Consider the following 15,242-nt stretch of genomic DNA (forward strand, 5'->3'; position numbering starts at 1 on the left):
CTACACTGACAATTTGAGATCTGACCTCTCCTCGTAATGACTCGAGGTTGGAAACGCGCATATTTCTTCTCTTCACGACTCAAGGACTGATCTCACCTCTGACTACTCAAGGCCTGATCTCTCCTCTGGCGACTCAAGATCTGACCTTTCCTCTGAGGACTCGAGATCTTACATCTCCTCGTAATGACTCAAGGTTAACACGCATACCCTTTCTCTGGAAGACTCGAAGCCTAAACTCTCTCCTAACGAATTGAGATCTGACCTCTCCTCATAGCGATGGAATTCCGACCTCTCTTCACAATGGTAAGAGGGTTGTCACTTTTACCCGTCTTGTGTCGGTCGAGAGCAGTGTATCCTGGACTCGCGCCTATCACAACATACGCGTAGGACTTTACTTAGAGACTAGGATAGTTCCTGATGAAGAAGTCATTCTTTACTGAAACGAATGACTCGCCCTGCGTCGAGAGCCACTTTATTACACTCTCTACAAACCCTATCGTGTACGACTTCACAGCGAAGAAGGTCTAGTCCTATCCCACAGCTTTCAGCATTAGTTGTGTAGAAATCCTAGTCCACTTGGGACTTGCGATTTGGGACTTGGGATTTGGGAATTGCATCGTTGGACTTCGGAATAAGCACTTGAGACTTAAAACTTGGAACTTGGGATTTCTAACTTGGGACTCGAGACTTGTGACTTGTGACTTTTGACTTCAGACATGTGACTTTTGACCTTTGACTTGTGACTTTAAACTTGGGACTTGTGACTTGTGACTTATCACTTGCGACTTGTGACTTGTGACTTGTGACTTGTCATTTGTGACTTGTGACTTGTGACTTTTAACTTGTCATTTGTCACCTGTCAATTGCGACTTGTGACTTGAGACTTGTGACTTGTGACTGGTGACTTCAGACTTGTGACTTGTGACTGGTGACTCCAGACTTGTGATTTGTCACTTGTGTCTTTTGACTTGTCACTTGTCACTTGTCACTTGCGACTTGTTACTTGTGACTTGTGACTTGTGACTAATGACTAATGACTTGTGACTTGTGACTTTTAACTTCTCACCAGTCATTTTTAACTTGTCACTTGCGACTTGTGACTTGTATCTTGCGATTTTTGATTTGTGGCTTGTCACTTGTCACTTGTGACTTGCAACTTTTCACTTGTAACTTGTGACTTGTGACTTGTGACTTGTGACTTGTCACTTGCGACTTGTCACTTGCAACTTGTCACTTGTGACTTACGATCTGTGACTTGTGACTTGTGATTTGTGACTTGTGACTTGTGATTTGTGACTTGTCACTTTTCACTTGTCACTTGCGACTTGTGACTTCAGACTTGTGACTTGTCACTGGGAACTTTTGACTTGTCACTCTGGTAACTTTTGACTTGTCACTTTTCATTTGTTACTTGTCATTTGTCACTTGTCACTTGCGACTTGTGACTTTTATCTTGCGACTTGTGATTTGTGACTTGTGGCTTGTGGCTTGTGGCTTGTGACTTGTGCCTTGTGACTTGTGACTTGTGACTGGTGACTCCAGACTTGTGATTTGTCACTTGTGTCTTTTGACTTGTCACTTGTCACTTGTCACTTGCGACTTGTTACTTGTGACTTGTGACTTGTGACTAATGACTAATGACTTGTGACTTGTGACTTTTAACTTCTCACCAGTCATTTTTAACTTGTCACTTGCGACTTGTGACTTGTATCTTGCGATTTTTGATTTGTGGCTTGTCACTTGTCACTTGTGACTTGCAACTTTTCACTTGTAACTTGTGACTTGTGACTTGTGACTTGTGACTTGTCACTTGCGACTTGTCACTTGCAACTTGTCACTTGTGACTTACGATCTGTGACTTGTGACTTGTGATTTGTGACTTGTGACTTGTGATTTGTGACTTGTCACTTTTCACTTGTCACTTGCGACTTGTGACTTCAGACTTGTGACTTGTCACTGGGAACTTTTGACTTGTCACTCTGGTAACTTTTGACTTGTCACTTTTCATTTGTCACTTGTCATTTGTCACTTGTCACTTGCGACTTGTGACTTTTATCTTGCGACTTGTGATTTGTGACTTGTGGCTTGTGGCTTGTGGCTTGTGACTTGTGCCTTGTGACTTGCGATTGTGACTTTTGACTTGTGATCTCTGATACCGGATACTTATGACTCATGACTTTGGATTCCTAACTTGTAACTTTTGACTTGTGATTTTTAGCTTGAAGCTGTGACTTTTAGCATAATGCTTTTGATTTACAATCTGAAACGTGCGATTTGCATCTTATTTTAATTCAGCGCTCCCAAGTAAATATCATAAAACTTGCCGTAATTAAATTTATTGTTTTAAATTTAATTTAAGGAATATCTTAACTTGGACAGAAAATTGGATCAGGAATAATCTTTTGGCTAACACCTAATTAAAAAATCTGCGGAAGAGTCAAATTTTCAAGGGTAGTAATCATTCATAGCAGCCATCTTAACAACCATCTGAAGCCCAGGAATTTCTCCCAGGCGAAGTTCAAAGTCTCAATTACCATCAGTTCGTACATTTTCCAATGTGTTTTAAGGACAAACTTTGTCGGTTGCTCCTTGCAGGCAGAAATCTAACCAGGAAACTATTCCTGAATCCTTGCTGCTATATAGGAAGTAGGACAGCGACCGCCTTATCCCAACATCTCACCCAGAGGACTAACTTATAGGAGATAATTCATTCCTCACCTGGGTGATACCCAACAAGTGCCGCGCTTTTTCGGGTTTGCCCCGATTCCGGTATCTGGTGCCAAAACACCAGAGCAACCTAGCGGGCGGGCATCTTCATCTGCCGGATATTCAAATTGACTCCCACCATTTGGCGACGGTGTATTCCTCCTCGTTCGTTCCCAGGACCTTGACTGAGGCTGGTTGTTTCGATTCGAGAAAAAGCCCAGGTGCACCGGCAAGTTTTTCCCTCCAGGGCAAACATAAATTCTGGTGCTGCTACTAGAAAGTGTTCCACGACTGCATAAACCTTACCGTGAAAATGTGAGCTTTTGTGTATACCGAAAGTGATATATAAGGCTAGATTTAGGATTGTTCCACCAGGCAGCAGTTTGCCGATGCGCGATGAGAAGCAACTTTCTTCCGGAAACGGAGGACTTCATCTTGGGGTTTTCAGCCACTAGGTTGGTATATCCTAAGGAATCAGGCTTCAACCGCAAGAAAGTATTTCCATTAGCCATTGCTGACCCAGTTTTTAGAGCGTTTCCTTTTTTCCTCTAGCTTCTTATCCCGAGGGCCTCCGAGAAATAATTTATACTCCGGAATTAGTCACCACCAGAAGGCCGGATTTTCGTGCAGCACCTTGACAATGAAGAAAAAAAAGTCCAACGGAAACGAGAATTGAGACAAATTTCGGGCAATAAAAAATGGGCATTTTTGATGCTTGTTAATATTTCCTTTCGAATTCTTCAGTTGAGTTCTGCAATTGTAGAAATTTGAACTATTTGTTCAAAATCTTTAGTGTGCTTAGTATTGACATCATTTTTGAAAAAAAAATGTTATTAAATAAAAAGCAAAAATTATCCTAAATCTTGAATCAAACTTTATTTATTTAAATAATGAATGCAACTAAGTTCTGACTAAAATTGCAATTTTTCTTTCTCTGAAAAAAATTTGGAACTTTTTGAAACTAAATATGCAAAATGAAAACAAAATTCAATATCCGAAACAAAAAATAATTTTTATCTTAAATAGGAATCTTAAAATATCTATCTAAATCCGAAGACCTAAATCTGCAATATGAAGTTCTCATAAAAATTCGAAAACATTAATCTGAATTTGAAATCGCAATCTAAAATTTAAACTGTTATCTGACTCGGTAATTCGAACTTGTCTTGTTATGAAATCTAAAATTCAAATTGAAATACGTATTCTGCATCTAAACTTTGCATCCCAAATAAGAAATCTGGATCAGTTTCTTAAATCTGAAATCGGAATCTCAAAATCTGAAATTTGTAACCTGAATTCTGAATTATGAATCCAGAGTCTGAATCGCAAACCTAAATATGAAAGATTTCAGAATCAGATTTCAGATTCAGATTTCTGATTCATATTTTAGATTCAGATTTCAGATTTCAGATTCAAATTTCAGATCCAGATTTAGATTCAGATTCTGATTTCAGATTTAGATGTCGGATTCACATTTCAGATTCAGATTTCAGATTCAGATTCAGATTTTAGATTCAGATTTCAGATTCAAATTCAGATTTCAGATCCAGATTTCAGATTCAGATTTCAGATTCAGATTTCAGATTCAGATTTCAGATTCAGATTTCAGATTCAGATTTCAGATTCAGATTTCAGATTCAGATTTCAGATTCAGATTTCAGATTCAGATTTCAGATTCAGATTTCAGATTCAGATTTCAGATTCAGATTTCATATTTCAGATTCAGATTTCAGATTCAGATTCAGATTTCAGATTCAGATTTCAGATTCATATTTCAGATTCAGATTTCAGATTCAGATTTCAGATTCAGATTTCAGATTCAGATTTCACAATTAACCTAATTAACCTAATATCAACCAAATCGTCAACAAACTAAATGTAAAATTTTCTCGAAACGGATTTATTGTTGATAGAGTTAAAATTGTTACAATTGTCAGAAAAGCCAAATTTGTCAAAATTGTTTAAATTATTATGACTATCACTAATATCAAAATTTAAAAAAAATATATATAAAAATAGGTAGTTAAAAATGTCATAAATGGTATTAACAATAATCTCGAATCATTTCAAAATTTTTTACAAATATCAGAATGGTCAATTTTTCTGAAATTTGAAATTTGCTTGAAATTTTAAATATGTATGGCAAAAATATGTATTGAAAACAACAAAACTCCAACGATAATATAAAGTCGCGAATGCTAGAAAGATTTAAAATGACTATAATCGGAACAAAAAAAAAAATTAAAGTCAACAACATAGTAAAATTGTTTAAATGGTCAAAAAAGTCTTTATAAGAAAAATAAAAAATGTAAAGAATGTTAATAAATATCAAAATATGTAATAAATTTTGACATTGTCAAAAATAAAATAAATTTTAAATTTGTCAAAACTGTTTGAAATATCAAAACTAATCGAAATATAATTTTGTTTCAAATATTAAAAATGTTCAAACAAGTGGTTTAAAATGTCAAAAATGGCATCAATAAAATTTCTTAAATCCAAAATTATTTAAAAAATTTTAACGAATGTAAAAAAGGCAAATTTTTCAGAAAATTTCAAATCAGCCCTAAAAGTTAAATATGTATGTCAAGAATATATTTTTTTTTTAAATTGCAAAATAGTGAAAATTGCTAAAAATATCATATAGTGTTAAAAATATTAAAAATGTTAAATTAAACAAAACAGTAAAATTAATAAAACGGTCAAAATGGTCATCATTGTAAGAAGTATGAAAAATATCAGAAATGGTTATAAAGTTCACACATTGCGGTACAACTACAAGATATCCCGTTTTTTCGGTTTACGCGAGTTTGCTTCACTGAGAAGCATAACTCAAATGAGATAAATTTTATAAAGAAACTTTATTCGACATAATTGTGTACAACACTTTCGAGAACTCATAGATACCTAATTGGAAGAATTTGGTCCAGTCTTTTCTGAGATAGAGAGTGAAAAATTTTGGGGGTTTCCGGGTTTAGATTTCTTCGCAGATCAAAATGTGTTAATAAATATCAAAATTATTAGCAATGTCAAACATTTGGAAAATATGGTCAAAAACGTCAGAATTTTGAAAAATTTCACAAATTCTAAATGTCTAAATTGCCAGGAATTTCAAAGCTGTTAAAAACTGCCAAAATTGTCGATATTTTCAAAACTGTCATAGTTGCCAAATTTGTTCATTTTAAACTGCCACATTAGTCGCAATGGTCAGGAATTTCATATATATCAATAGGGGAGAGTAGGGATACTTGATCCCCTTTTCTTATATTTACCATATCTTTTTGGAAAAAATTAGCAACTCGCTCTCTTTTACATTATCTGACAGTGTGTAACTTCAAGAAGCATTTTCGTGGGAGTAAAAAAAATTGCGATATTTTTTAAGTTAGGGGAGACTTGATGATCTGGATCCTTGGAGTCTTGATCCTTTATTCAGAAAGCCCTAATCCATGGAAAAAATCAAACAAAACCCGAAGATAGAATGTTAATTGACTATTTTGGTTCTAGTTTCACAATCTATAATAGTCAGAAAAAAAATCTATAGCTTATTCTCAACCCTTATGGCATTGCATACTTACGGGCGCATTTTTTTATAAACAAGAAAAAATCAATTATTTTAGCCCTTTTCTTCAGATAATTCACGGATGAATATTAGCTATTGGATAAATCTCAAAATCAGCAATAACCACGATCAATTTGGAAGAAGAATATACCGGGATCATTTGTACCCATATATTAGGGATCAATTGTACAAAAAATCAACATTTTAGAAAACTTTTTCTGAAAAAAGTTGGGAGTTTTCCATCGCTTTGAAAATATTGTATTTTTAAGTTCATTTTACACTCGAAAGATTGATGTATTGGAATAAATATTTTTGTTATAATATTTCCATGTTAGGAACATTTGAAAATGATGAAAAAAGATCTTCAAGTCACATTTTGTGAAATTTTTCAAACAAAGTTCAATAATCCAAAAACTTATTTTGTTAAAATTTTTTGAGCTTCAACCATTGCTGTTTTGTTCCATTTGGCACATTTTTCTAGAACATTTGATCTTTGTACGACATTCCAGTTTCGAGATATAGCTAAGGAATCAAGTATCCCCAGGGATCAAATCAACAGAAATGGCAAAAATGTCGGAAATGCCAAAATTATCAGAATGATTAAAATTTTCAAATTTGTCGAATGTAAGGAATGTAAATGTTGTCAGAAAAGAAGAAAATTGCCAAAAAAGTCAGAAATGTCAAAAATGTCAAAAATGTCAAAATGGTAAAGATTTATGGAATTTTGTAAATAATATGAGAAATGACTAAATTTTAAATATTAAAAATGTTTAATTGGTTGAAAACGTCGAACTGTTAAAACAGTAAAAATCGTGAGAAATATCATAAATATCAAATTTGTAAAAAAAAGTTTAAATTTCAGTAATTTCAAAACGTCAGAGTTGTCGAAATTGTCAATAATGTCAAATATATCGAAGACTGTCATCAATTGAAAAAAAACTCTAAATATCTGAAAAGCTAAAAATTGTAAAATTTTTTAAAACCGTCAAAAATATCCGAAATGACGAAAGTTTCTCAATCTAGTTTTATGATTTGAGACTGAATTTCTATCTTTTTTCTCTGCTAATATTTGAGATCTCGTTTATCACTCCCAGACTTAATTTGAATGTTAAACTTACTTTTGTTGTTTTTCTATTGATAATTGTTACGAATTCTCTCGATCGCAGTCAAGAATACGTTTTTCGTTTACGCAGTCCAGGAAATAAGTTTCCTATAACTTATATAGTGGTTGTTTGCCGGGAGTTGCAGAAAAAGACATGTTTTTTCTTCTAATGCATACTTACACAGCGGTCGCTACATTATTCGACAATATCCTTACTGGCTGATTCTAGTGATGGGATATGGAATATATTTTATTTGGTTTCTTTCAGGCATATGCAATGCAATGCGGCTGCGCTGGGAAAGTAATGCCAGCAATGAGAAAGCATGTAGTGCCGGTCCGGCATAGAATCTTATGCCGATAATTTCACCTCCACCTCATTATTGGAGTAGAATCTGATTTGAGGGTGTAGTTATATTAAAGTTCATTATAAAAATGCCATTAAATCTTGGCATTATAATGCAAACTTCTACGAATTTTTTGTAGTCAATATTTTTTAGTTTTATCTCCATTTGTACCAAGAAAATAAAAATTACATTTTGCCGTCAACTGCAGTCGTCAATTTCAAAAGCACCGATAAGACAGTTCTCGTTGCCGATGGGAAAGTAAAATTTTATTCCCACTTTTTCCATCGGGTCCCCAGAGAACCGGGAAAAGCAACTTCGCTAAAGTCGCTGGAGTAGTTAGTGCGGGGCTAGTACCTACTATTTTTCTTTTATTTTACTGGCACCTCCACGCCGATACCATTTTGATTCGAACGGAAATGACATTGCTGCAAGATATGAGATTCCGCATCCGCAATTTGTTGTCCACTTCTGCTTCGTTGGATTTCTTTTTCTTCCCAGGGAGACTTCTCTCGCCTGGGCACAACCAGTTGCCGTTCGGGGATTTAGTCTGGCGAACTTCCGGGAGGAACAGGCAGAAGAGGATCTGCTTGTTGGGAGGGTGTTGATTGCCCTAGATTTCCGGTTTTTGAATGTGCCCGGAAATGGCATCGGGGCAACGGATCTTACGACGGAATGACAGCGCAGAGAATGTTCAACGTTCAACAGCCAGAGTGCGGTTGTGTGGTCTTTGTTGTCACAAAAAAATGCGGGCCCAAGCCATATCGGCGGCGCCTCGTTTCGGGGTGGTTCCGATTCCACCCACCAGGGATGCCCAAACATGGCGAACCAACAAAGATGAAAGGCGGACATGGATGTGTTGCTGACCAATGGGCCGTGTCCTGCGCTTAAAGAGGATGCCCGTTGAATTGTGTGGCACAAAGGTTTATTTTCCTGGTGTCAGTTCCATTCATTTTACTGAACGAAATCTTTACTTCGGATGTTTATTCCAAGGGTACACAGCATTGAAAGATGGCCAAATACGTCATACATTTCGTTTGAAATAGACTGCAAAATTACACATTAGATTGCATTTTGGACATTCATATCCACACGTAACATTCACAGTCAAAAACAGAAGTCAAAAATTGGAATCAAAACTCAAAAATCGAGCATAAAAAGTTTACATACTAAAAGTCAACTCTGTGACTTTCAATCATTGAATCCTAGATCATAAACCAATTTTCACGTACCAAAAAGTGAAGTTCAAGAAGATGAATTTACTGTTGGAAAAATTTATGAATCCAACCAAGCATAAGCGTTACACAAGAAGGTGGTGATATGAATCAAAGCTATTGATGATTATTAAGTTTTACAGCGTGTTGGCTTTTACAAGTTTCCGTAGTGTAGCGGTTATCACGTCTGCTTCACACGCAGAAGGTCCCCGGTTCGAGCCCGGGCGGAAACAAGGCTTGTTTTTTAATCAAAATTTTCTTTATCTCTTAGTCTGATAGAGTTTGATGTTAATCATTATTTGCTTTCCTGCTTTGTAAATTAGTTCAAAAAGCTGAGAATAGTTTTGTTTTAATTGAATATCGACTAAATATTGAAAATTTGGAGAAGCAGACACGTCCTTGCCAAAGCCGTGTGAATGGGGGGAGATTTTAGGGGTTTAACCTCCTATGATTGTTTTCTATAAGCTTTTATTTTTTATTTTACTTTTAAAAATACTTGAAAATCATTTCAGAAATTTCTGACTTCAATACATAACACAAATTTTAAAATAAGGTTTAAAATCATTGTTCACTTTTCCCGAAGACCGCAAGTTATTTGCAAAAAAAATAGTGATAGAAGGTTTCTTTTTATTTGATTTTCCCATTCTGTATCATATGAGAATTTTAGAGAATGTTTAAAAAAGTTTTAGATGAAATTGAGTTTTAGATATTTCTTTAATGCAAAATTCAATTTTTTTTTGAAGACTTCAACAAATTTGTTTAATCAAATTAAACCTTTCTATTTTTCTCAGTAAGATCAGGAGTTCTCGTAATGATATTTTTACAAAATTTGAAAAACTGGAGAATTCCATTTTTTTAAATTATTTGTCATCATCATCGAAATATTATTTCGAAATTGAACGAAATATAATCAATGAATTCGGAATAATTTTTTTTTCAAAACTGATTCATTTTTAAATTTAAATTCCGTATCAACAAAATTGGTGTTGATAGATAAAATCTGACGAAAGATGGAAGTTCAGGAGGCCAAAATCTACCAAATCAATCATTAAAAAATAAGCACTTAAATACTGTTCCTTTGAGTTAGTAATTAAATTCTATTAATTTGTTTTCCTATCTAAAAACGACGTTTTTGTTAAAGAAAACAAATGTTCTTAAATATTAAAAACTTATCTTTATTATCTTAATTTTTTGTTTGAATTTTTAAATAAATTTACCGAAAGTTATAAGTAAACTTTTTTTTGTTATATTTAAGATGAGTTTGTCTTTGTTTTTTATTTTTAAATTTGTGTTTTCTGAAAACATAATCATCTTCCAGCGTACAAATCTAAATTTTTAATAATAAAAACATAGTTTCTACCTTTTATGCTTCCAGGACCTAAATTTTCAAGTGACTGTGAAAAAATATTGCCATCTTAAAATTGTAAAGTATAAAAACTGCGCTTTTAAATATTAATTTTTTTCTTTTTTAATATGAATATAATTATCAATTATGGGTTTTTAAAAAAAAAGCTGATAGATAAAAATTCAGCGCTCCATAATTAGTCAAAATAAGCTCTTTAATTCTGTGAACTTCGGAAAAAATTGAATTTTGTCGCCTTTGTTATTGAAATTTTGTTAAACAATTTTTAAACATGATTTATTCCTGACCTGATCTTAAATAGATCCGGATTTTTTTTTGTAAATCTAGTTTTATATTTATGTGTTATTTTTAGATGCACTCATTGTTAAGGTCAAAATTTTCAATCGCTTTCATTTTTTGGTGTTTCGGAAATATTGATTTAAAATTTGTAAACTAGACTGCTTTAAATTCATTTTCAAGAAAATTCTTAGTTCAGAATAAGTAACATACTTTTGAGTGATTTATTAATGAGTTTTTGGAAAAAGCATTGATTTGAAACTCTTAATATGATTTATTCTGTGTTTTGAGTTTGTGTGGCCAGGAGTAAGAAAATGGTTTTAGAAATCAATTTTCATATTTTTTGTGCATTTTTGGTATTTTTGTTATTTCTAGCTAAATTTGAATTGCGAAAACCCCCCCATGGACGGGTCCTTCGCACGGGCCTGGTCCTTGCAGTCCTAGACTGAGTCGATTTTGGGTAATTTTAGATTTTATGAAACCCTGGGATCTTTGAAGCTTTGTTTTAGTTCAAAACTCATTTATGATTTTTCGCAGAATTTTTAAGGAACGTTTACGTAAATTTGAGCTTTCAGGTTTGTATGGGGAAATTTAATATTTTGTCTAAAAATCAACATCAATTTTGATTCTTTTGTGGAACCGAGCCTGCTCATGATGTGCCATTTCATACATACACTGAAAAAAATTTTCCGCTGAACAACTTTGTCCAAAAAATGCAAATGCAAAAAATAATGGATGAGTTTTGAACCAAAACGAAAATTTCAAGACCCCGGGGTTTGAGAAATTCAAAAATGACCACAAATCGACTCAGTCTATTGCAGTCCGAATAAGAATGTTTTCGTGGAAAAATGATCATTTATCAAACTCGTGTTCTTTTTACTGCAATTTATGTAGTCGAACGTTAAAGATTTGTGTGAGTATATACAAATTATTAAAGTCAACAGTTTCCGTAGTGTAGCGGTTATCACATCTGCTTAACACGCAGAAGGTCCTCGGTTCGAGCCCGGGCGGAAACATGGAAGTTTTTTTTAAGGTTTTTTTTATCCATTACCCTGAAATAGTCTAATCGGAAATAATCATTTTCTGTCTTGTTTCGAACTCACATAAAAAACGAGGGATAGCTTTGATTGAACTGAATTTTAACCCAATATTTAAGATCTATGAATACAATCATGGTGCCGGATACGTCCTTACAGTCTTTGCCACTTTTTGAATGTTTTTGATAAGTACCCAATAGAACTTACGGAAAATATTTTTTCTTTCGAGTCTAACAACTTGGGTCAGCAGTTTCCGCAGTGTAGTGGTTATCTCTCCTACTTAACACGCCGAAGGACCCCGGTTCAAACCCGGGCGGAATTAGGAAATGGCTTTTTGTTGAGTTGAATTGAGTTTTAATTTGAAATGCGTATTCATACTTTGGATGTTTTGATACTTTCAAATCAAATTTTGAATATAAACGGTGTTAAAATTCATCCATCAAATATTTGAACTGCGCACTGCGCTCTAGTTTGCACCCCGTTCTATTATACCTGAAAAAGAAACAAACATATTACATTGAAAACAATTTGGAACTAAATGTGTCATAGATGCATGCATTATTGAACGAGCGATATTTCTGGTTTGTTTGATAATCCCGAACAAAGCACTCTGCACTGCACATGCAACCTGTAAAATACAATTTATAATTCATTGCCCCAAACCGGGCTCCTGCTAATAAATCCTTCAACCTTTGTGCTACGACGATAAACAAACGACGCATGGAGCAGAATAGACTGCTGTTGGAGTCTGACTGTCCCCGGCAGCAGGGCAAAATTTATGAGAAAAAATGAAACAAATGCAAACAATTCTGCCTTTCATGAATCTGTACGCGTACCCCCTCGAAAAAAAGGCTCCAAATGTGCCCCTTAAAATAACGAACGGATTTCATTCTCGGCCCGGAACCTCTCGGCACTTTTCTCTTCAGGCGTAATCAATCAACATTATATTTGCTGGCTGTGCGTGTACACTGTACACACGCATCAAACTCCGGGCTTCCTCGGCATCACCCCTAAAAGCCTTTTTGACGATACTTCATATGGACGCCGATGTGAAAATCCGAACAACTACAAACTGCTGTGCACTGTTCCGGGGGCTTTCCAGTGATGGATAACATTGTAGCCTCTTGCCTTTATCGCAGCCACCAGAGCGCTTCAGGATGCAATACTGAACCCTGAATGACAACAACCAGCGAGTGTGATGAGACGATCCGACTTTCGGGAGATAGATGTGGATGAATGGGCGAACCAACATGGATGAGACAGCAGCCAGCGCGCATCTCTATTCAAGAAGATAACGACACGGGTTGAATGGTTGGAATGGTTGCCGACATATAAATTATAGACATGCATCGATGGATGCGCGCCCGAAATAAAATTATAATCAATAAATCATTGAGCCGAACGACTTAATCAAACATGATTAACGCGGAATGATTTTATAGTCGAGCCTAATAGAATAATCAAATCTTTCGGTGCCATATTTTCTGTGAGAAGTATTATCCAATGACATAATTCTCGAGTCGGTTAAATTTAATGTAGGTATTTGCTTTTAATTTAAACACAACTAACGCATTTACAATTTCTTATATTTATTTACAAGATCATTTTCAATATTTCAAAACGAAATTGTCATCTATTTTTTTATCAACTTAATCGGTGAGAATAATTTTAACAGAAAATAAATAAATAAAATCTATACTGATGATATGAACGAGTAGCTTTTTAATAGAAAATAGCTACTAAGGGCATCGACCAACAGTTTGGGATCATCCCGCAATAAGGTGTGTCGGCCAAAAGTTTGTGATCGGTCCATGTGAAACATGCAATTTTGTTTCATGCTTATTGAAAAGTTTGTAAGTTGTACTCTCATTGCTGATATTTAGTAAACCATAATTTGTTCAGAAAAAAAACTTCATCTGGGGTCTAAAAATTACAAAAACGCCTTAAAGTTCATAAGTTTTGACTAATTTTTTTCGACATTTCATTATGTTTTAACCAATAGATGAATTTCATATGACTTTGTTTGTGTATCAATGATAAATAAATTAAAGTTGAATCAATCATAAAAAAATCAGCAACCATCAGTTGAAAATTCCTTTTTTTCGTAAATTTTCAATTGATAATCTTTTTATAGAGTAAGTTCATCGTAAATCGTTTATTTATTATTGAGTCTCATTTTCCTCGGGTAAGATGTCGATAAAGTTAGAGAACAATTATTTGAAATCAAACGAACTATCAAAAATTTAATCCATCGTTTTGATTTTAACAAATTGACAAGTAAAGTAATCTGGTTTTGTGTATTTAAAAAAGCAAATTAATTTTGAGAAGACCATATTTTCAGATTTTTATGGTAAAATAAGTTTTTGTGTAGGGGAGAGTGGGGTAACGTGGGCCACTTTGAATATCTCAGCTGTGTGTTGAGATAAAAATTTCAATCCATGTAAGCACGTTTTTCTATATGTTGTTGACTGATGTACGTATCATATGCTTCTTTTATTTAATTAGCCTGGAAAAATGTACTTTACATAATTAAACAAGCACTCGCAAAATTGCATTTGTGGGAGACCTAAAGTACATAAAAAAATATGCTAATACGCTTATGCTCTCTCACGTGGAAAAGGATTTTTTGATGGAACATCAATTAGTCACACACACCCAACCAATTTGCAAATCATTGCTTCTGGGGAATCGTGGGCCACATTTCGTGGGGTATCTTGGGCCACCTATATTTTGGTGTTTTATACACATTCAGAAGTTCAAATACGTTATTACTATCTGTGAAGTTTTCTTATGCCAAATGAAGAGTTATGAGATGTTTTGTCCATCTTTTCTAGTGCGATAGGGACAAACATAAAAGAATTTTTGCGAAACTTTCGCGAGCCAGGTTTTATTAACTATACGATCATACATAACTCTCTTTTTTATTTCCTCATCTGAAATCGCTTTAAAATAACAAAATAAATTTTGAAATTTCAGTTTTTGGTGAACTTATAAACTTTGCACGTTATCTTTTGGATTTGGATTTGGTGGACCACGTTTCCCCACTGTTTTTCAAAATCCAAAAAAAAAAATATTTTTTTTAAAACAGTCAGAACTCGAGAAAAAATTAAAAAATGACTAATGTTATCTTAAAAAATCTTTTATGTTTTATAATAATGAAGTTATGCAGCAAAGAAAAAAGCCCACGATACCCCACTCTCCCCTGGAATATTTTATTTTCGAAACATCCTAAACTTCAGTTTTAATTCCATAGGATCAAGTTTTATGAAGGAAAAACTTCTTTAAATTCAGACTTTTGTTTCTCTAGAAATTGCGAAAATATATATCTCTTATTCCTCGGTCATGATTTATCGGAAAACATTGTTGTTTGATTGAGGATTTTGATATCGATTAAAAAAAATTGTTTAAAAGTTCCTTCGAAGAATAATGGAGGCATGTTCGATTAATTGTAAAATTCGAAAAAAATGATAATGTTGATGATTATCGAATTCACCAAAATGAGCCAATGATGTTTTTGTTTTGCTTAAATGATAAATAATTTAACGTTAAAATTCACTTAATTATCTAGAGAAAAAAAAACTATTTGAATTATATACCTAATCTCAATAGTTTTTTTTATTTGACCAGAGGGGGACTGTTACCAA

General features: G+C 34.0%; 1 protein-coding gene and 1 non-coding gene across 2 annotated transcripts in view; both read left to right on the forward strand.

Annotated features, from left to right (window-relative positions):
• LOC129744990 (mitogen-activated protein kinase 1-like) overlaps window positions 1-15,242 on the forward strand; it is a 323,706-nt gene that overhangs the window by 204,755 nt on the left and 103,709 nt on the right. The gene's annotated exons all lie outside the window — the stretch shown is intronic.
• Window positions 9,083-9,155, forward strand: Trnav-cac (transfer RNA valine (anticodon CAC)). Its single transcript has one exon. It is a non-coding gene; the product is annotated as a tRNA-Val (tRNA).

Source organism: Uranotaenia lowii, chromosome 2, assembly GCF_029784155.1.
Source record: "Uranotaenia lowii strain MFRU-FL chromosome 2, ASM2978415v1, whole genome shotgun sequence".
NCBI lineage: Eukaryota > Metazoa > Arthropoda > Insecta > Diptera > Culicidae > Uranotaenia > Uranotaenia lowii.